Here is a 22023-nt window from a genome sequence, read left to right on the forward strand (position 1 = left end):
TCACATGCCTGCCCCCTCCTTAGATCCATCCTCATCAGTGAAGCAGAGTCAAACCTCACTTCTCTAGTATCTCCAATATACAAGAATGTTGTTCTAGACCCTGATGTTAAAGGAAAAACTCAATCACTTGTGACATAATAATTCACATCTTGAGCTGACCATCCTGTCAATAGTTTAACAATATTCAATAGTCTGCCATGTAAAAAGGAAATCAAATTCTTTATTATACACTTCCAGCACTAACACAACACCCTGTTCCTCATGACTGCCACCATGACAATCCATATCACCACCCCCCCCCCCCATTACAAACATAAATTGACTTTTGGACTTACAGTTTCCTCATCCATCCTTGTTTTTGGCGTCTTATTCCTTATCTCTACTAGTCTAGACTATCATCTTATTAAGTTTCACTATCTTGAGGCATCAGACACTACTCAAACGGTTCTAGCCTCTATATATAGTTTTCATGTTATTGAGGAGCCACTCACTTCAGCCCTGGCTGCCCAAAATCAGTGGTTGCCGTGGTGTGATTTGCCATCACTGTTATGCCCAAAGTCGGGGTCCCCAATAATCCACCACCAGGGAGCCTCCTCTGATGCAAAAGCAATGAGTCTTTATTGATCAATTCTAGAATTGGCTCCCAGCTTCTAACCGGTGCAGCGGTGAGGCGAGAGAGAGTGTCCCAGGATAACAAAGTTTATATAGGGCTAGCTATTTTGGGTGGGCTTTAGAGGTGACGTGAGGTTCAGAGATTGGTCAGGGTTTTACAGCATAAGGGTCAGGAAGTGACCATCACATTCTGAAGGTTGGAGCCATCTTCCACTATAGCCTTATTAGGACCTTAGCTACATTTCTGAAGCGTCATTGGTCCACTAACGTGGGTGATTGGGAGAGTTAGGACAGTACCAGCATTCTTGTGGTCACTCACGGGGTTGGGGGGGCTTGGGCTGAGGGCCCAGCCTTGCAAGACAAGATAGAGGAGAAGGAGAAGAGCATGTCTCTGCCTCGTCCTTGAAGAGGGAGGAGGGTGCATTTCTGCTTAGTTCTGTTTAGTTCTTTCAAGTACCGTTCTGTCCCTTCAATCCCCCCTTGTCTTGGAACTTCCGGCTCAATCATGAGGCGGACTGAACTATTAACTGAATTACTTTCATACATTCCTTGACAAATTGGACTAGTCTGTTGATAATGCAAAGGCCGAAAGTCAATAGCATCAGGAGGGTTACAAGGGGTTCGCCAACGTTCACTGTCTTCTTGAGGGTGATGTGCAGCGGGTGTGTCTAGTCAAAGGTCACCTTCCAGTCAGGCTCCCTGCTGTCCTGGGCACAGAAGGAGCTGGGCTTGTGACCTGGCAGAGACAAACTATAACGAATGGATTGGTGGAAGGGAAAGAAGCTTTAACAACTTCTATTGAAATAGGATTTTTCTTCTTAAAATTCCTCTATGGCTATCAAAAAGCCAAATCAAGACCAATTTATCTACTGTATTCAATTTAGCCTGATGTTTGCATAAACACAACAAGAATGGTAACTGGCTACCTTTGCTGGAATTTCATGATTGAATCTTACTGTGTCCCGTAGGGCCAGGAAGCCAAGCCATCCAGCTGCCATCAGGCCTGCCTGCAGTATCTGATGCATTAGGTGAATCCCTCACCTGTAGAAACTCCACCTGAGCCCACGCTCTAGGCTTTAAGGCCCATCTCAGTAGCCCTCCTACTCGTTGCAGCCCAGAGTGTGTGGGGTTCCGCAGGGACGCAGAGGCATCCTTACTGCTCCCCTTCTACTCTTACCATGAGCCAGTGATGGTAGGGCATGGGCCTGATGCTCCAGCGCCAGCCATCTTCAGGGCTTCCAAGTAGAATACCAGGCCTTTCCTGTGGCACTTTTTTTGGCTTCAAGTCTTCAGAGTTCAGACAGGTTTTTTTAAAACATGATACTCCAGTCAAAGTTTCCGGTCTATAAAATCACTATTGAAAACCGGTCTTATTGATTTCATGCAAAGAAATGTATTGCCATGACTAATTTAGCATTACCAAATTTCAGAGGAATTATATAAGGAGAAAAACATACTGATCCGCTCTAAGATCTTCTGATTTTTCTTGTTAGTTCTTTCTCATGCACTCTTCAGAATTATAACAAAAGAGTAACTGCTGGATTTCTTTTATCAGTTCTTTCTAAGTACTTTGGCATAACTATTTACCCTATGTTTAGTGAGGCAGAATGTAAGTTATTTACTCTTTCTGACTTACTGGCCTGTACCATTTGATTCATTTTCTTTTAACATTTCTTTTTTTTTCTTGTACACAACTTTTATAAATTTTATACTTTCAAACCAGCTTTAAAACCTTCTTTCTATGTTCTTTAGAAATGCATAACCATGCATCAGACCTTCTACTCCAAACAGGCTTTTCCCAGTTTTCTACAGTTGAGGTTTTGTGCCACCTCTGATATTGGCATGGTCACACAGACATACAAGATAGTATACAGGCTGCCAACTGTCAACTGTCTCTCGATAGAGACTAAAACCTGATGGGTATTCTCCTTTGCCCAGTTGGGCACCTGCCCTCTTGGCCGCAAGACACCATTTACTTTTGGAGTTCACCCCACATAGTCCCCTTCCAGGACAGCTAACACATAGCTATAGCAATGTTCCTCAGTGTGGGAGACTGGACATTTGCCAGTTACAGCTACATTTAAACCTGTAAGAGAATTGTAGGTTAATACAACACATTAATACAATGAAACATAATATTGGCATCATGGCCTCTTCAGGCAGTCAAATCCTCCACTACTAAACATGAGAAATGGCAGGGCTATACAAACATTTTAGGGAGGTGACTAAAGTCCACTCTTTGACCTTTCTATATAAGTTAAAATTGCCCTTGTCTTTCTGAAGCCATGTTTATGAAGATGCAGGCATCATCTGAGTCTATTTTACAATTTTCGGTAGGTATAGTCCTTTTCAAGTTGGGGTGAGTCCTGGGGTCGTAAACTTTTTTACCCACATCGAGTCCCCAGGCTGGAAAGGATGTACAGAGTCCTAGGTAGCGCTGGCAGGGCATCTCGAACAAGCTTATGGGTGGCTTGTCATTTCTGTAAGAGATCACGTCCAAGTAAGGGGTACAGGCATTCTGGCATAACTAGAAACGAATGAGTTACCGTGTTCTTTCTGAGGTCCCCAGTCCTCTTTGATGTACAAGGAAAAAGGCAGTTTGTCTGGTGGCTTTTAGAACTGGTGTCTTTTAGATGTTACTGCTCTCATTGGCTCTGTCGAGACTGAATAGGCTGCTCCAGAATACACCAGGAAACTAAGCGGGGGTTTCATTTATCTTACAAATATTTATACGTAAGTAGATATATTAATATCAAATAAACATTTACATTTATACCTTTTCAGTGAACAAGTACTTTTACAGTCTTGGGAATTTTGGCAGATAACAGAAACACTGCCCAAGTCCCCTGAGGGGGCCTAACAAGAACAGATGTGGGGTTCTTTAGCTGGGGGGTATAAAGTCTTCATACTTTCTCTCTCGGCACTGCTAAGGACAGGATCATTGGAGAGGTCTCTTCACCTAGGCAAGGCTGTGGTGAGCCATCTGGGGTAAAAGTGGTTTCTGTTTCCATTTTGGCTAAAAGGTCTCTGCCCATTAGAGGGACCAAGTCAACTGGTAAATATAGGAATTCATGAACCACCTGATGGCCACCTCACTGACATCAGCGGGGGTGGCAGAACAGTCTGCAGCTGTGGTACTGTACCTGTAGCTCCAATATTGGTGACTTCCTGTCCTGAGAGGGGAGCTACCTTCTGAGTAACTACCGAGTGCTCTGCTGCTGCATCAATCATAAAGTTTCCAGTCTAGCCTCCGATCTTCATTTTGACCATCGGCTCATGGGGGCCCAGTTGGAAAAAGCCCAATCTGTCCTAGTCAGAGTCAGCTGATGTCAGTCCGAGGAGGTCCGCCTCAGGCGTCTTTGGCCAATAGCGGCTGGGTGGTTTAGATGGCCTTGCCAGCCTCTTTTGGCCTTTACTCTGTCCCTTCTTACACATGCAGAACTGGACCCAAGGCAGCGAGGTTTGAGCAATTTGAAAATTCCTTAACATACATTTTATCATTTATGTTGCAGGGAGGGACAGGGTTGGCTCCTCCTGAATAAAGGAACTAATCAAAATAAGGCTTATTTTTTAACTTCATTTGTCCCTGGGTGTGGACAACAAATGACACTAATCAGATTGACATAAACGATTTAACCTTTGTTTTAGGGAGGCAAATGCAAAGCATTTACTCCCAAGTGTCATTAGTTTAGGGAAAATCGGATTTCTGCTCAGTTTCCCTATTTTACTAGTTCCAGCTTACTGGTTTATCATGCATTCAATTTTTTTACAATGTATTCTGGCACAGGAGAAAGTTGTTTTGCTGTACAATGTAGCTTAAACCCTATATAACTGGGCTAGGACCTCTGCCCAGCAAACTGCAGTCTATAAGATCAATAAGCAGCCTCCGGTTTTTCTAACCCAACGAGGTTTTGTCCAGTCTGAGTCAGACTCCTCCTCTCTTGGAGAATTTCAAAGTCCTGATAGCTCCCAGGTCCAGGGAGAGTGCTTTTTTGTGAACCCTTAGGGCCCTGCTTTTTGCCTTTTTACCAGTTCCCGTTGTGGCAGAGCACCAACCAGGCCTCTTTCAAGGGAGTGCACTGGAAGGAGATATTAACCCCTCCTCTTCCAGCCTAGGGTCTCTCTGAGGCCCAGCCAGAGCGTCCCCCAGCAAATGCCGGAAGCCACTGCCCTTTTGCAGTGGTATGGACTCAAGCAGGGGTTCACTGGATGTAGCCTGCAGGGAAGTGCTCACTGGCTTCTGCCAGCAGCTGCTTGCATGCACAAGCTCTGCCCTGCAGAAAGCGCTGCACCATCAGCTCCAGCACCTAGGCCTTCTCCAGCTTAGCCTGCACCTAGGTGCCTGCCAGCAGCTGTTGCAGCTCCTGTAGGCTCTCCTTGACTGCGTGCACACCTCTGCTCCACCAGGGGCTTCTGGGCCTTGAGGGCAGCTTAGGCATTCAGCCCCCACTTCTTCGACCTGGCTCTCAGGGGCTGAGTCTGCCTGTCAAACAGTTCTAAATCTGCAGGGGGGGCTGCAGATTCTAGCTTTGTTCCTCCTCCGCTTTTATAGTGGGAGTTTAGTTGTTGTTTTAATTTATTCTTAGAAACCTTAATCCTTTAATGATTATCAAAGGTGAACATTCAGCAATTTTATATTAATATTTATGAACATATTTTAAATGTACTTTTACTCTAGACCTTTTGTGATAAAACTAAGAACAGGTATCCATCTGATTCAGCATTGGAGGGGTTAAAAGAGTAAACCAGGGCAGAGAAAGACTGTGCTTAAGGTTATTTTTTGTGTCCTTGAAGTTCATTGATAAGACCTGTTAGGTTTGCAGCCAGCAGCATAACTGCCAACCATCCCCGGCCCCACTTCTCTCAGCCCAGGCTGCTTTTCCTCACAGATTTTTTTCTTTTACTCTTTTATAAGCAATCTCAGAACTAAGCAATGTTGTAATTACAGCGATTTACATCCCAGGTAAGAGCAACTGATAGACAAAAATTTATATTAACTAAGTGGGTTGATTCCTATTGTAGTGGCGAACAAAAGACTCTGAGAATTGCTAGAGATTCTTGCAGCCCACCGCGGGTCCAGTCCAAATGTTCAGAAAGATGAATTAACAGAAATGCAAAATAAATCAAAGTAAGTTTCACTTTACACAGTATAGTAATGAGCAGCCAAAATAGATAAACACTCGTATTCACACTCTCAGTAGACTAGCCCAGACTGGAGCTGAGCAGATAAACAAAACAATGCCCAACTCCCCAGACGGGCGTGGGGGCACTCCTGGCACCCATGTCCCAGAACAGAATTCTTGACTAACGTTTTGGTGAGAACCTACTGGAGGAGTTAAGACTGCGTCCAGTACCACATTTTGGTAGCAAATTAGCTAGTTCCACAAAAACAAACAGCTGTTCACTCAGTTCACTCATGCTTCCTCAGTGTTTTAGCATTCATTTTAATTTTACAATCTCTATTGTATTCCTTAAAAAAATTTTTTTTAACATGTAATTAAGAACAGCAGGTTTACTTTGTCCCGACCTCATGATGATCGGTGACGAGGGACAGACGAGGGACGGGTGACCTGTTTTCACAGATCTTCACTCACGTACCCACCTGACCAAAGTTGTGGAGCCACACAAAGGAGAGGAGAGGGCAGGCCCCCTCCCTCCACACTCTCACACTTTCACCAGACATTCATTCAGCAAAGGCATTTAGCTACCATAACACACAGTTTTTCTCAATCAGTATCATTTTTAAGAATAACCTTCAAAAATGCAAGACATAAGTTTTTTTATCATTTGAATTCAGTAAGCTTCAAGGTCCAAGTTCTCAGCAGTTCTGGAAAACCACAACTGAGGCTGGCCAGCAGGTTTGGCCCAGCCCTTGACTTTAAAATGACCATAATGCTTAAAGGAGTAGTTTGAGTCAGTCCCATAGCGTCCGTCCAGTGAGTCCACAAAATCAAACAAAAGAATACAGACACCAAAGATACAAAGCCACCTAAGAACAGCCTTCTGACCCCGTGGAAGAAAAACTAAAAAAAGCCAGATGAGGATTTTACACCCCGCCAGAAGGGGCTTTTACACCCCGCCAGATGGTTCTTTTACACCCCCCAAGATGGAAGTTCAAGGCTTCCATTGACTCCTCCTTCCCGAGATCCACCAGTGCGTCCACTTAGATCTTATCAGGCAAGATTGCAGACGCGAGCTCGCATAGGACAGAACACACAACACATAGACACTTACCAAGGACAGCAGACTCTCAGAGTGGGGGTCCCTCGAGGGTTTTTTTGGGATCCCGGATGCGCCCCCAAAATGTTATGCCCAGAGTTCGGGGTCCACGATAATCCACCAACAGGGAGCCTCCTCCGATGCAAAAGCAACGAGTCTTTATTGATCAATTGTAGAATTTGCTCCCAGCCTATATCCGGCGCAGCGGTGATGGGAGAGAGCGTGTCTCAGGAGAACAAAGGTTATATAGGGCTAGCTATTTGGGGTGGGCTTTAGGGGGGACGTGAGTTACAGAGATTGGTCAGGGTTTTACATCATAAGGGTCTGGAAGTGACCATCACATTCTGAAGGTTGGAGCCGTCCTCCACTATAGCCTTATTAGGACCTTAGCTACATTTCTGGAGCTTCATTGGTCCACTCCGGTGGGTGGTTGGGAGAGTTAGGACAATACCAGCATTCTTGTGGTCACTTTTGGGGGGCGAGGGGCGGCTTGGGCTGAGAACCCAGCCTTGTAAGACAACATAGAGTTGAGGGAGAAGAGCATGTAACCACCTCGTCTTTGAAGAGGGAGGTGGGTGCATTTCTGCTTAGTTCTGATTAGTTCTTTCATGTTCCGTTCTGTCCCTTCAATCACAAAGCCTCAGCTTGACCATCCAGGAGGGGCTGGGGTGGCAAAGGATGCAGAAATCTCAGACACTCTGGTTATAGACCAGAGAACTACATCCTAACTCCTAAAATTTTCCCAAACTTTCCTCGCTCTCTCTCTCATTTCCTCTAGTTCCATTATAGTCCAGCATATGGCAGGTAGTTGGTGTTTCCACTAAGACAATCCCCATATCCCCCCATCATTTCAGTGGTCCATTCCACTATGTTCAGTTGCTACCATTTCCTAGGATTTTGAGAGTTGTTTTAATGGATGTTTTATTTTAGAATAATTCCGGATTTACAGAAAAGTTGTGAAGGTAATAACCATGTACACCATACCCAATTTCCCTTATTACTAAGGACTGACTTATGTATTGAGCAAATTTAACATGAAGTGAAACATCAGTGAAACAGTTAGAATGAAAACTCACTTCTCTAGTATCTCCAATATCCAGCAATGCTCTTCTAGACCAAGTTATTAAAGGAAAAACTGGACCAGTTTTGGCATAAACCTTCAGGTCTTGAGCTTATCATCCTTTCAATAGTTTAACAATATTCAGTAGTCTGCCATTTAAAAAGGAATTCAAATTCTTTATTATACACTGCCAGCACAAACACAACACCCTCTTCCAAATGACTGCGACCACCACCATCCATCTCACCCTACCCCAAAATACAAACATAAATTCACCGTTGGAATTGCAGTTTCTTCATCCATGCTTGTGTTTGGAGTCTTATTCCTTACCTCTACTAGTGTAGACAGTCGTCATATTAAATTTCGCTACCTTGAGGCAACAGACACTACTCACAGTGTCCTGGCATCTATATATACTTTTAAGTTAATTAGGAGCCACTCACTTGAGCTCTGGCTTCCCAAATTCAGTGTTTCCCATGGTGTGGCTTGACATCACAAAGCCTCAGCTTGACCATCCAGGAGGGGCGGGGTGGCAGAGGATGCAGAAATCTCAGACACTCTGGTTATAGAACAGAGACCTTCCTCTTAACTGCTAAAATTTTTCCCAAACTGACCTGCCTCTCTCTCTCTCATTTCCTCTAGTTCCATTATAGTCCATCCTATGGCAGGGAGGTGGTGTTTCCTCCAAGACAATTGCCATACTCCCCCGTCATTTCAGTGGTCCATTCCACTGTGTTCAGATATTAATGTTTCCTAGGATTTTGAGTGTTGTTTTAATGGTTGTTTTATTTTAGAATAGTTCCAGATTTACAGAAAAAATGTGAAGATAATAACCATGTACACCATACCCAATTTCCCTTATTACTTATAAATTACTTATGTATGGGGCAAATGAAAGATGAAGTGAATCATCAGTGAAACAGAGTGAAACCTCACTTCTCTAGTATATCCAATATCCAGTAATGCTGTTCTAGAAGCAGTTGTTAAAGGAAAACCTGGACTTTTTGGGGCATAAATCTTCAGATCTTGAGCTGACCATCCTTTTAATAGTTTAACAATATTCAATAGTCTACCATGTAAAACGGAAATAAAATTCATTATTATACACTGCCAGCACTATGACAACACCCTGTTCCTCATGACTGCAAAAACCACCATCCATCCCGCTGGCCCAATCCAAACCTAAAGTAAACATCAGCTTCTTTTTTCCTTGTCAGTATGGGAAAGTGTTGGGAATAAAATCCCCATTCAGACTTATCCTTGTCCTTATGCTCAATGTCTGACTCAGTATGGAATGTCTTGTCTGGTGCCACCCATAGAGAAATCTACATTACTCCTTTCTCAAATGCCTGCCCCCTACTTAGATGCCTCCTCATCAGTGAAACAGAGTCAAACCTCACTTCTCTAGTATCTCCAATATACAACAATGCTGTTCTACACCATGATGTTAAAGGAAAAACTCAATCACTTGTGGCATAAAAATTCACATCTTCAGCTGGCCATACTGTCAATAGTTTAACAACATTCAATAGTCTGTCATGTAAAAAGGAAATCAAATTCTTTATTATACATCCAGCACTAACACAGCACCCTTTTCCTCATGATTGCCACCACGACAATCCATACCACACCCCACCAATACAAACATAAATTGAATTTGGACTTACAGTTTCTTCATCCATCCTTGTGTTTGCAGTCTTATTCCTTATGTCTACTAGTCTAGACTATCGTCTTATTAAGTTTCGCTATCTTGAGGCAACAGAAACTACTCAAAGGGTCCTGGCCTCTATATATACTTTATATGTTATTGAGGAGCCACTCACTTCACCCCTGACTGCCCAAATTCAGTGGATGCCATGGTGTGGCTGGACATCACAAAGCCTCAGCTTGACTATACAGGAGGGGCGGGGCTGGCAAAGGATGCAGAAAACTCAGACACTCTGCTTAGAGAACAGAGAACTACCTCATAACTCCTAAAATTTTTCCAAAACTGTCCTCGCTCTCCCTCTCATTTCCTCTAGTTCCATTATAGTCCAGCATACGTAAGGGCGGTTGTGTTTCCTCTAAGACAATTCCCATACTCCCCCGTCATTTCAGTGGTCCATTCCACTATGTTCAATTGATACCATTTCCTAGGATTTGAGAGTTGTTTAAATGGATGTTTTATTTTAGAATAGTTCCAGATTTACAGAAAAGTTGTTAAGGTAATAACCATGTACAGTATACACAATTTCCCTTATTACTAATGACTTACTTATGTATTGAGCTAATTTAACATGAAGTGAAACATCAGTGTAACAGAGTGAAACCTCACTTCTCTGGTATCTCCAATATCCAGCTGTGCTGTTCTAGAACAACTTGTTAAAGGAAAAACTGGACTAGTTGTGGCATAAACCTTCATGTCTTAAGCTTATCATCCTTTCAATAGTTTAACAATATTCAATAGTCTGCCATGTAAAAAGGAAATGAAATTCTTTACTCTAAACTGGCAGCACTAAAATAACAAACTGTTCCTCATGACTGCCAACACCACCATCCAGCCATCCTGACCCCAATACAAACATAAATTCAATTTTGGCCTTGCAGTTTCTTCTTCCATCCTTGTGTTTGGAGTCTTATTCCTTATCTCTACTAGTCTACAGTATCAGCTTATTAAGTTTCGCTAATTTGAGGCAACAGACACTACTGAAAGGGTCGTGGCCTCTAGTTATTATATTTCGGTTAATGAGGAGCTACTCACTTCAGGTCTCTTTTCCCAAAATCAGTGTGGCCATGGTGTGGCTTGACATCACAAAGCCTCAGCTTGACCATCGAAGTGGGACAGTGGTGGCAGAGGATACAGAAATCTCAGAAACTTTGGTTATAGTACAGACACCTTCCTCTTAACTCCTAAAATTATTCCCAAACTGAACTCTCTCTCAATTCTCTCTCTCTCTCTCTCTCTCTCTCTCTCTCTCTCTCTCTCTCTCTCTCCCTTTAGTTCCACTGTAGCCCAGCATATGGCAGGGAGTTGGTGTTTCCTCTAATCCAATTCCTAAACTCCACAATCATTTCAGTGGTCCATTCCACTATGTTCAGATATTACCATTTCCTATTATATTGAGTGTTGTTTTAATAAAAGTTTTATTTTAAAATAGTTCCAGATTCAAAAAATTGGGAAGATAATATTCATGTACCCCGTACCCAATTTCCATTATTACTAATATCTTACTTAGGTATGGTGCAAATGTAACACGAAGTGAATCATCAGTGAAAAAGAGTGAAACCTCACTTCTCTAATATCGACAATATCCACCAATGCTGTTGTATTACAAGTTGTTTAATATAAACTGTACCACTTGTGGCATAAAACTTAACATATTGAACTGAGAATCCTGTTAATAGTTTAACAATATTCAATAGTCTACAATGTAAAAAGGAAATCAAATTCATTATGATACACTGTCAGCATAAAACAACACCATGTTACTCATGACTGCGACCACCATCATCCATCCCACCCACCCAATCCAAACCTAAATTAAACATCAGCTTCTTTTCTTCCTGGCCAGTATGATAAAGTGTTGAGGATAAAATTCCCATTCAGTCTTCTCCTTGTCCTTATTCTAAGTGTCTGGCTCAGTATGGAATGGCTTGTCTGGTGCCCCAATTAAGGAAATCTACAGTACTCCCTTCTCACATGCCTGCCCCCTCCTTAGATCCCTCCCCAGAAGTGAAATAAAGTCAAACCTCACTTCGTCAGTATCTCCAATATCCAACAATGCTGTTCTAGACTATGATGTTAAAAGCAAAACTGTACCAGTTGTGGCATAAAACTTCACATCTCGAGCTGACCATCCTTTCAATAGGTTAACAATATTCAATAGTCTGCCATGTAAAAAGGAATTCAAATTCTTTATTATACACTGCCAGCACTAACCAAACGCCCAATTCCTCATGAATGCGAGCATGACCATCCATCCCACCCACCACCCCAATACAAACATACATTCGCTTTTGGACTTGCAGTTCGTTCAACCATCCTTGTGTTTTGTGTTGATTGTTTCCTTCCATGTCCCGCGTGGAGTAGGTTTCGGTATCTGAAAGAGGAGCCGCACAACAAAGGAGAGAAAAAGACAAGAGATAATTTTGCAATATTGGGGGACCAGTCGGCAAGTCCCGAAGGCCTTCCTCTGTGCTCAGGCATCACCAAGATTTTATTGATCTCGGATGCACCCATAGGATAGACCTTAGGCAGGTGACCCCATAGTAATAACCACCCCAGCCCCTCAGCAAGGATTTACATAATAATAAATGGAGAAGTCTTTTCAGCTACCACTGTCTGGACAAACAGAAGTGGCCCCTAGCTCTGAGCTTTGCTAGGGCTGCAAAGGCACCCAGCCTTCGGGGTGTTTTGGGGAGTTCTCTGTCTATGCTTATCAGATAGTGAAGGCAATAAACAGTTTCCCACATCTCCCCCTTATTTTTTCTTTAAAAAATAATCAAGTCCCAATTTCAATGTCCTAAAGTTATGAGTCCATGTTTCAATGTCCAAAAGTTCATGTGTACATGTCAGCAATGAAATGTTGGCTCTGGATGGTGGAAACTGCAGGTCCGGTCCTTTCTGGTCTGTTCCTGGGCACCCTGCAGTGCTGCACAGCTGCTGACTGCTACCATGGCAAGGCGTCTTCCACCATCTCCATCTCTGAACTGTCTCTTCTGTCTTTGTGGTTGGCTTTCTGTGATCCGTTGTTACAGGAATCCACATGGTCTTGTAGCTGTTCTCTGAAAGTATACAAACATATTCTCGACCAAATGTTAAAGGAAAATAAAAACCTTACTTGGGTCTTTTCTTTAACATGATCTTTCCCTGGCCTACCCTAGCATAATGTGTGTTTTTTCTGGGTGTCTCACTATTAGCATTAAAAACGAAACAATTTTTTCTCTAAATGTAATTTAGTTACAGGATCTATTTCCTTACATGGTATTCTTAAACTATATTTTTCGACTATCCCCTCTTTTTTTTTATTTAATTAGGAGACTTCTTGGAAATTTTATAATGCAGTCTAGATAGCTTGAAATAATAATTTTTTGCACGCAAAAAAATGAACCTGAACATGCTTTAGGTTCATAGCATGTTTACCATGAAATGAAAATTTTTGTTAATATTTTTGAATAATTACTTATTTCAAATTAGCCAAATTTAATTAATTGGTAAACTTGAATTTAATTAATTTGAAAACTATTTTGCTGTCAAATTTAATATTTTAACAATAATCTTAATTTACACTGTAAATATTAATGAAGAGGATGACTTTACATCCTTGTGAACTCTCTGAGCATTCCTGTTGTTAGGCTAGATTTAGACATAGGGTCTGTTAGCCAAGCCTCCGTTTATCTGGATTCTGACTTCAGCTGGACCAAATCTCTTCTGTTATTTGGTTCCTGATCTGGGCTGGGCATGGGAAGCAAGAAGAAGCCATGGGGACAGGAGATCTTCCTCAGAAGGGGCGAGTGTTCAAGCCCGTGCACCATTGGGGTGGGGGTTCTGTGCCCCTCCTTTGTTGCACCCCAAGTTTTCTTAACTGGCCCCTGGCTGTGCCTGTCTTAGGTCGCCCCACCCTGTGGAGTCTTACCCGTCTTTGACTATCAACCATCTCTGGGCCAACTAGGGTGCTGTGAGGTTCAGATCTGTCTCCTTGTTAACCTATGTCCCTCTGTCCTCCATGCCCAGCAACTGCCTTTGGATCCCCCTGCCTGCTGGCGTGGACCCGGCATTGATCATTGGGAACCCAGGTTTCTTCTCCAGAGAGGACCCAGCTTACGCCATTGGGAAAGAGACAGATCCATGGTACCAGCTTTTCATGATCCCAGCTTGAACAGAGAGTTCAGGTAACAGCTTTAGGCAATTGGATTCCTCTTGACAAAAAAAGTCAAGATAGGTCAATACAGAAAGCTTAAGTGCCTTCCCCAGGAGGCCCTCCGCACAGTGGAAAGGAATAAATCCCTTCCTGTAAAACATTCAAATTCATTTTTAAATTTGTTTGGGATAAATGCACAATATACTGTTGTAAAGCATCAAAAATTATTAGTAAAACTTGTAGAATAATACCATGCTAGAATATTCTTTGCTCTAGGTCATGACAACTTAATTTTAAACTGGCTGTCTAAAGGATTCAAATGAGGAGCCTAGTTAGCAAAAAAAAAAAAAAAAGCAATTTACAGAAGCAGAGACATCATGCTATCTAAATTACAGTTCTGGGTCTCCAGAGCACTGAGTTGACGCACTGACTGGAGCCTTCTGCCTTTGGGATAGCTATGCTGTCTTTCCCAGGTAAAGGAAAAATGTGCCTTCTAAGACCAGTATAAAACTATAGTTTTTACGTGAATTAATTTTTACCATACTTCACTTTACCGTGCCCCAGGTGGTCTCTGGGCTGTTGGTTGTCTAGTTTGTCTTCCTCCTGTTCCTCATCTTCAGTGGACTGCTTGGAGTCACTGCTCTCTGTGGCTGAGGTAGTTGATTGTTTAAAGCTACATGTTATGGCTCCAGGTGCAAGATCTTTAGTCTGGCTAGATTCCTGATGCAGTTTAATACTTCTAGCAGGAATCCATATGGGTTTGGAAAAATTCTCTGGGAATATACAAGCGTACCGTCTGCCAAGTTTAATAATGGGTCAGGTCCCTTCCATAAACCAGATTCGAGATCCTTCCATTTAACTAGACCATTTTCTTTTGTTTTATTCTGACACCAATGTAGCTCCATAGGTGTCTTTCCATCAGCATCACAAGTGAAAAAATTTAGAGTAATTAAAGCTAGGAGCAGACTACCCGAAGGTGATTTCTCCATCATCCCCCTTTTTTGTTTTTCAAGTTGGGATTTTTAAAAGCTGATGAGATTCTGAAGCCTCTTTTAATAAAGCAACCCATTGATCAGCATGTGCATTTCCCTTAGTTAATGAGCCAGGTAATATGCTGTGAGCCCTGATGTGGGTGATATAAAAAGGGTATGTTGTCTACTGCACAATCTGTTGAACTTACTTAAATAGTAAGAATAAACTTTGGTCACTAAGCCATTTCAACCGGGCAGTTTCAATTCTATTCACTAGGCCTGAAGCATAAGAGGAATCAGAAATTATGTTAACAGGCTGTTGGAAATCTTGCAACGCTGCCTTAATAGCTTCGAACTAAATTCTTTGCACAGAGGTATGACTGGTCAGTATGACTCGGTCAGAATTTATAGTATGATAGGCAACTTACCCATTAGATGACCCATCAGTAAAAACAGTTAAAGCTCCAGGAATTGGTTCCTGCCTAGTATTTTTGGTATAATGATGGAGGTCTCATTTAAAAATTGTAGTAGTTTATATTTTAATAGGTGACAGCTAAGTTCCCCTGAATATCCAATTAGCACAATTTGCTAATTTAGGTCAGTTTGAAATAACATTTATTCTTGTAACTTTACTTGTCCTAATTTATGGACAGTAAATGACACTAATTAAATTTCTGGTATTAGTCTTTAAGTAAATTTACATACACTTTGTTTAAGGAGGCAAAACACAAATTTTTTAATTTAGCTTATGAGGCCCAATATATTGATTTTTAATTTTAGTTAGACATCTGAAGGAAACCTCTTTTTATTTCTTCCCGACAGTTTTCTTTCTCACACAAGCAACAAATGTAAGGAACATGGTTGCCTTTTGAGATTTTAACAAATACTGTAGCAAAGCTATATATTTCAAGTGATTTTTCATTTATGGTGACTAATCAGATTTAGTATTTTAACAACAATCTGTAAATGTCAGCAATCATGTTTTTAAAGAGTATACCCTTTGGCTTATTTGCATATACAGAGGGATCATGGAAAGTCTTCAGTAACTTTTTAGAAGAATTTTCCTTTACTAGGATTCTATTTCTTACAAAGATTAGTAAATTTAGTAAAGTTTTATTTTGATACATGACATGCAAACCCTGCTTCACGTCCAGCCTAATTTAAAATGCAGCGGTGAGGAGCTTTTAAATAAAAGACATTGCTAGGTTAAATAAAGACTTTGCTACTAATAAATCAATTCTTTCTTTATTTGGCAGAAATTCTTTATGCAAGCAGGCATTTTATATTTTGAAATATTGCACTCAGGAAAAACTTCCAAATACATATCTAATTAAAACATGTTCAACACTTTTTAAACAGTTCTCAACATAATAGGATCTAGTCTTGACCATGGTATCAATTACTCTTAATTTGTTTATGATATATGCATAACTGTGGTTCTACTGAGAATTTAAGATATCTTTTAAAAATGTATCTACAAGCCTTTTAAGAAATATGAGCTCTATTGTCGGCCCTTATGAAGCCAATTGCTTAAAACATTGGTCTATCATACCACTGAAATTATATTAAGACCATGATTGCTAATTTATTAACCATTAAAAATATCTTCTAAAAAAGAGTATTAAATAAATCTGAGAGACAAGCACACTTTCTGCCCCATCCCCATTTCCACAGTAAACCTCCGCCTTAATACTCCAGCCCTGAAATCCCATCCTGCCTCAGTTAGCAGACATTCCTTTTGTGATTGGCTAAATCAGAGGGCGGGGCCTTTGTTGTTTCAAGATGGCGGCCCCCAGGGGCACAGTGTGCCATCGGCCAACATGGCGGCTGCCAAGTCACAGAGCTCAAATGGGCGGCTCTCTACGCTGTTCTTTGACAGAGCACACCAAAATCCCTAAAAGATAGATGACCAACATTATATTGTAGACAAACTGAAATCTCATTAGCTGTTTATACCCTTTATAATTATCTTAAAGAATATTTATCAAATTAAACTGGTTTTTGTATTAAAAATTTCAGTTGAGATCTTAAAAATTAATCCTCTTTTTTTAATCAGATCAATAAGCAACATATTTTGAATTCTAATTTTTTCAGAGAAAACAAAAATAAAATATTTTTTAAGCATTTAGCTATTATAATTTTACAATTTTTCCCAATTCAATCCGAATCTTAAACTCTTAGCTGGCAAGTCAAATATTCAGGATTTCTCAATCAGTAACATTAAGACTAATCTTTAAAATGCAAGACAGAATCAACCAACAGATTTAATACTGTCCTCTAGAATTTGTACAAGGAATACTCAGATCTCATTTATTTCAGTATTATGTCACTTTGAGAAACATAGGTATAAACTCCAAGGTCTTAAATTTCCCAGCAGCTTTGGAAAACCACATTTGAGGCTGGCAAGGCAGGCCTGGACCAGCCTTTGATTTTAAAAGGACCATAATTTTTTCCTCTAGGGAAGGTCAAGAAACAAGGTTGTAGCTACATTGTTTTCTGACCCTTGCTTGAAGGTGGGAAGGCTCAAAATTGTCCTGGGGGTGGAAGGGGGGGCTGTTTTTCCTGGAAGAACAGGTTTGGCCTACCCTGGACCAATCAGATGTAAATTGACCACATTCTTTAAGAATTTGCTAGAGGCGGGAAGCAACTAGCCCCTTTTCTCATTAGAAATGTTTTGGCCATCCTTTTCAATAAACAAAGGGCTGGTTTTTTACCGGGCTACTTAGAATTTTATAATAAGAGATTTTAATAAGTTTTGAGATTCAAATTCAATTATTTCAAGGCAATTAATTTAGCAAATTTTTGTAACAGAGACAATTTTACTGATTTTCTTTGTAGAGGTCTTAAAGTTAGCTTTGGAATAGGATTCATTAACATTATTATGGAAAAATACTAATCTTGTTTCTAGAATTTCTACTGTGGGTCAAATTCGCCATTTTCTTTAGGAAATAACCAGTCTTGGGTTTTATTCTGCACATTTGGAAAGAAATTACAGCTCAAAACTCTATCTAAATGTCCAAAATCAGAACTGTTAGGTCGGAGAGAGTCCAGGATCGGATACATGCAGACATGTAATGAGACAATGTACTTCCCCTGGAATTTCTCACAGGTCAACGGGCCAGATACAGATACTGGCTTCTCAACTACCCCCTGCAGCTGGAACTTCCTCAACTGAATACCTCAGCTCATGTCTCCGCCCCTCACCCAACTGCAGTATAAAAAAAGCGCCCCCCGGCCTGTTGGCTTGAATCCACGTGCCCTGTCCTGGGGGTACGTGGGTCTGCAGGGGACGCCGAATATACCTTCTCCGTTACGTTCTGTTCTGATTCACTGGACTCTATTTCTTGCCCCGTCTCCTGAGCCCTAACCTAACATTTGGTGCCTTGATACCTGGGGGGCGCGAGCACTCCCTTTGGCCATCTCTCCACGGCTTGGGATGCCCGCCTCTCCCTCCTAGTGGCTCTGGACCCGTAAGGACCTCATCTCTTCAGCTCGGCAACATTTCCCAGTTTGGCAGCATCAGAAGTCCTGCCCCGCCCCAGTGCTGGTCCCATGTGGCCGCCTGCCCTGGGCATCTCTATCCATACAAGGTGGCCATGTCAGAGATTGCCTCTCCGGACCCTTCCAGGAAGGTGGCAAGCCAGTACCCTTTGTGAGAGGTTGCAACAGTGCTGTCTTCAGACAATCTTAACAGGAAGCTTCGTTCTACCCTAGAGCCCAAATCCTAAGAACATCAGCTCCAAAACAGCCTCCTCCATTTCCGTGCCCATTTTACGCCTGCCATAGTCCAGTCCAGGAACTGAGGGCATAATCTGAATCTATGCCCCCCACTATCAAACCCGACCTTTAAAGTCTTTATTAGTCCTCAAACCCAGGTCTGAGGTCCAGTGAAAATGGCCTTGAAGGTTCTTAATTCCCTGGAGGAGCAGGCACAGTCAGAATGGGGGGCCTGCATTCTACAGGAAGTAGACCTGCAGTCATGCCTTAGTTGTGGCCCTGATGTTGAGAGTAGCCGCCATGGCCCCAAGGGGGCTGTGAGCGGTGGGGGTGCAATGAAAGGAACGCCACCGAAGAATGTTTCAAATGCGGAAATGAAGGCCACTGGGGAATGCAGTGCCCCTGGCCCCAAGCTCCGACCAAGCTCTGCCCGGTATGCAGTCAAAATGGTCACTGGAAAAGTGACTGCCCTGGAAAAAGTGGCGGGCCTTCTATGCCACAGCGTAGGGGGGACACACTTCCAGGCAAGGACCCACTCCTGGCCAAGTTGGAACTGGCTGAAGATTGAAGAAGCCCAGCCTCGATGACTCCAATCACCCTCGCTGAGCCTCGGGACACAATGAAGGTAGTAGGTCACCTTCCCGGTTGACATGAGGGCTGCCTTCTCTGTCCTGCCATCCTTTTTAGGGCCCCTTTATCCTTCCAAGATCTCGGACATGTATATTGACGGCAAATCCACCTGCCTTCTGGCCACTGGACCCCTTCCCTGCCTCCTTGATGATAGCATGCCCCATGCCCCTGTTAGGACGAGACATCCTCACCATGCTAGTGGCCACTCTGCAGATCACTCTGAGCCCTTCAGCTTCCCTGCTCCTTCCACTCCTGGCACCCGTCCTTTACAGGGACACCGATCCTCCACTGCCATGCATCCCGTCAAGGGGCCCTATTGTATCAGACCTCAGTAGCCTAGCTCAGTCTTTGCCTAGCTCAGTCTTCGCTGTGAACACCTTTTCTTCTTCACTCCGCCACAACTGTCCCCTTCACTGAACTGAAAACTGCTCTGACCTTGCCCCATCCCCCTCCACCATTCCCAAAGGAAAAATGCAGCAACTTTAAAATCCAAGCGGCTAGAGGCCTGGGAACATGCTGCCAACCTGCTCCCTCCATCCCCGGGTTTTCTCCAGCCTCATGTCCAGGTCCCTGGCTTCCAGTGCTCCTTCCATTTTCCCTTGGATATCAGGGCATTCTAACATTTTCTCCCGCTTTCACTGCAATACCTACCTCTCTCAGGCTCACCGAGTGCCTCCCACCAACTTCTTCGGGGACACCATCCAGGACCGGACGACCCATCATTCCTCACAGGCTCTTACCTGGCAAGGGACCCTACAATTTAACTCAGGTTTTTCATATTTTCAGGTGAAACGGACATGGGATGATGAGGAGTCATCAATTCCACTGTCTGGGATGGGAAATCCTCTAGTGTCACTCTCTTTTTACGAACACTGGACCTACTCCTATGCCCACTCTCATCAACACAACTTTCCATCTACTCTCGAACATCAATCCCTCCTCGTCTACATCCTGCTGGATTTCTGTCACTGGCCTGAACCCTCATCATAGCCACTCAATTCAACCTATTGAACCCTCTAACTAAACTCTCTCTAGAAATTCACAGCTCCTGGCCGGACCTCCTGCCCATGGCCCCGACCAAACTCCGACTACACCAAGAAGCCCCATTTTCTTGAGCCCTTTTGACTCTTCTTTCTCAACCACCGTCTTCTTTCTGATACCCCTCCCCTGGGTACGTATCTCCCATATCTGTCTTTAACCAGGCAATTGCTCAGGTTTCTGCCCAAGCCAGAGCCGACCGACCAAGACTCCCAAGACCAGCCCTTCACCCTGGTGACTCAGTTCTCCTTAAAAACCTACAACCACAAGCCTTGGAGCCTAGGTGGACAGGACTTCACACTGTAATCCTCACAGCCCCCACTGCGGCCAAGCTGCTTGGCAACCCCAGCTTGACGACCTGTCCTGGCACCGCCTCTCCAGACTCAAGAGTACCCCGGAGCAGCATGACTTCTATAAATGTGAGGTGTTGGGCCCCATTAAGGTCTGCCTTAACCGCCCTCACCTCTTCCTTCCTTCTCCTCCCGGCCCTGAGAAACCTACACCCACCCCCACCCGCTTATGTGTGGAGGTTCAAGGTCAGTGAAACCTACTACCAGACGGCAAACATGTCACCCGGCAGGTAGGATCTCAGGACTGCCCTCTGTTCGGATGTCAGACAAAGATCCAGATGGCTGTCAACATCCAGTCAGTGTCCAATACTGGCTGTCCCTATGTCTGTTTTGCTTACAATCAGTGGAACCCAGAGAGATGTAATCAAGATGTCAACACCTATGGGGTTGCCAAGGGAGAGACTGTCATACCACACCGCAGCCAGTCTCACCAAGGCCAGCCCAGGAACCTTCTTTTGGTGCAACGGCACCTTAAGGAACTGCATGAACTCCTCTGACCCCGGGACTTGCTTCGTGGTCACAGTAATTCCCCAACTAACCTTGTATGGAGAGTCGGAGCTCACTGGTTGCTCCCTCCATCCCATCCCTGGACCCGCCGGGCTGCCTTCCTTCCTGTCATTTTCGGGGTGAGTATTGCTGCCTCAGTAGGCCTCACTGGGGGCCCCTTGGAAATAGTCTGGTCACTGCCCAGTACTTTAATGACAAGCTACAGTTAGCCCTGGAGTATACTACTGCCTTTTTAGCCTCCCTACAGCAGCAAGTGACATCAGTAGCCCAAGTAGCCCTAAGGAACCAGATCGCCTCAGACCCTCTGACCGCAGAAAAAGGAGGAACATGCATATTACTTCAGGAAGAATGCTGTTACTGCATCAATGACTCCAAAGTAGAGGAGCAAAACGTAAATGTGCAGACCCTGACTAAGCTGAGTGCAGAACTACATGCAGGACACTTCCAGGACAACTCTCCTTCCCGCTAGTTCCAAAGCTCCTTAGCTACCTGGGTCCGACCCATGATAGGGCCCCTGATTCTCATCTGTGTCTTTTTTTCTCCTAGCCCCCTGCCTCCTCAAGTTCATCCACCCCCGGATCATGGAGATGTCACGGGTGACTGTGAATCAGCTCCTGCTCCATCCCTATGCTCGGCTGCCCTCCCTCTGCCTAAACCTGGCCTTTAAATCCATCCCCCTTGGTTGCCTGTTGTAAGCTGGAAGTAGCTCGAAAGAGTCGCCCCCCCATCACCAAAAGGCCAGGATGTTAGGTTGGAGAGAGCCCAGGATCGGATACATGCAGACATGTAATGAGACAATGGACTTCCCCTGGAATTTCTCACAGATCAATGTGCCAGACACAGATACTGGCTTCTGAATGACCCCCTGCAGCTGAAACTTCCTCAACTGAATACCTCAGCTCAAGTCCCCGACCCTCACCCAACTGCAGTATAAAAAAAGCACCCCCCTCCCTGTTGGCCTGAATCCACATGCCCTGTCCTGGGGGTACCTGGGTCTCCCAGGGACTCAGAATAAACCTTTTCCTTTCTTTTCTTTTCTGATTCACTGGACTCTATTTCTTGCGCAGTCCCCTGAGCCA

The sequence above is a fragment of the Myotis nattereri genome (genome assembly GCF_964212035.1).
Source record: "Myotis nattereri genome assembly, chromosome: X".
NCBI lineage: Eukaryota > Metazoa > Chordata > Mammalia > Chiroptera > Vespertilionidae > Myotis > Myotis nattereri.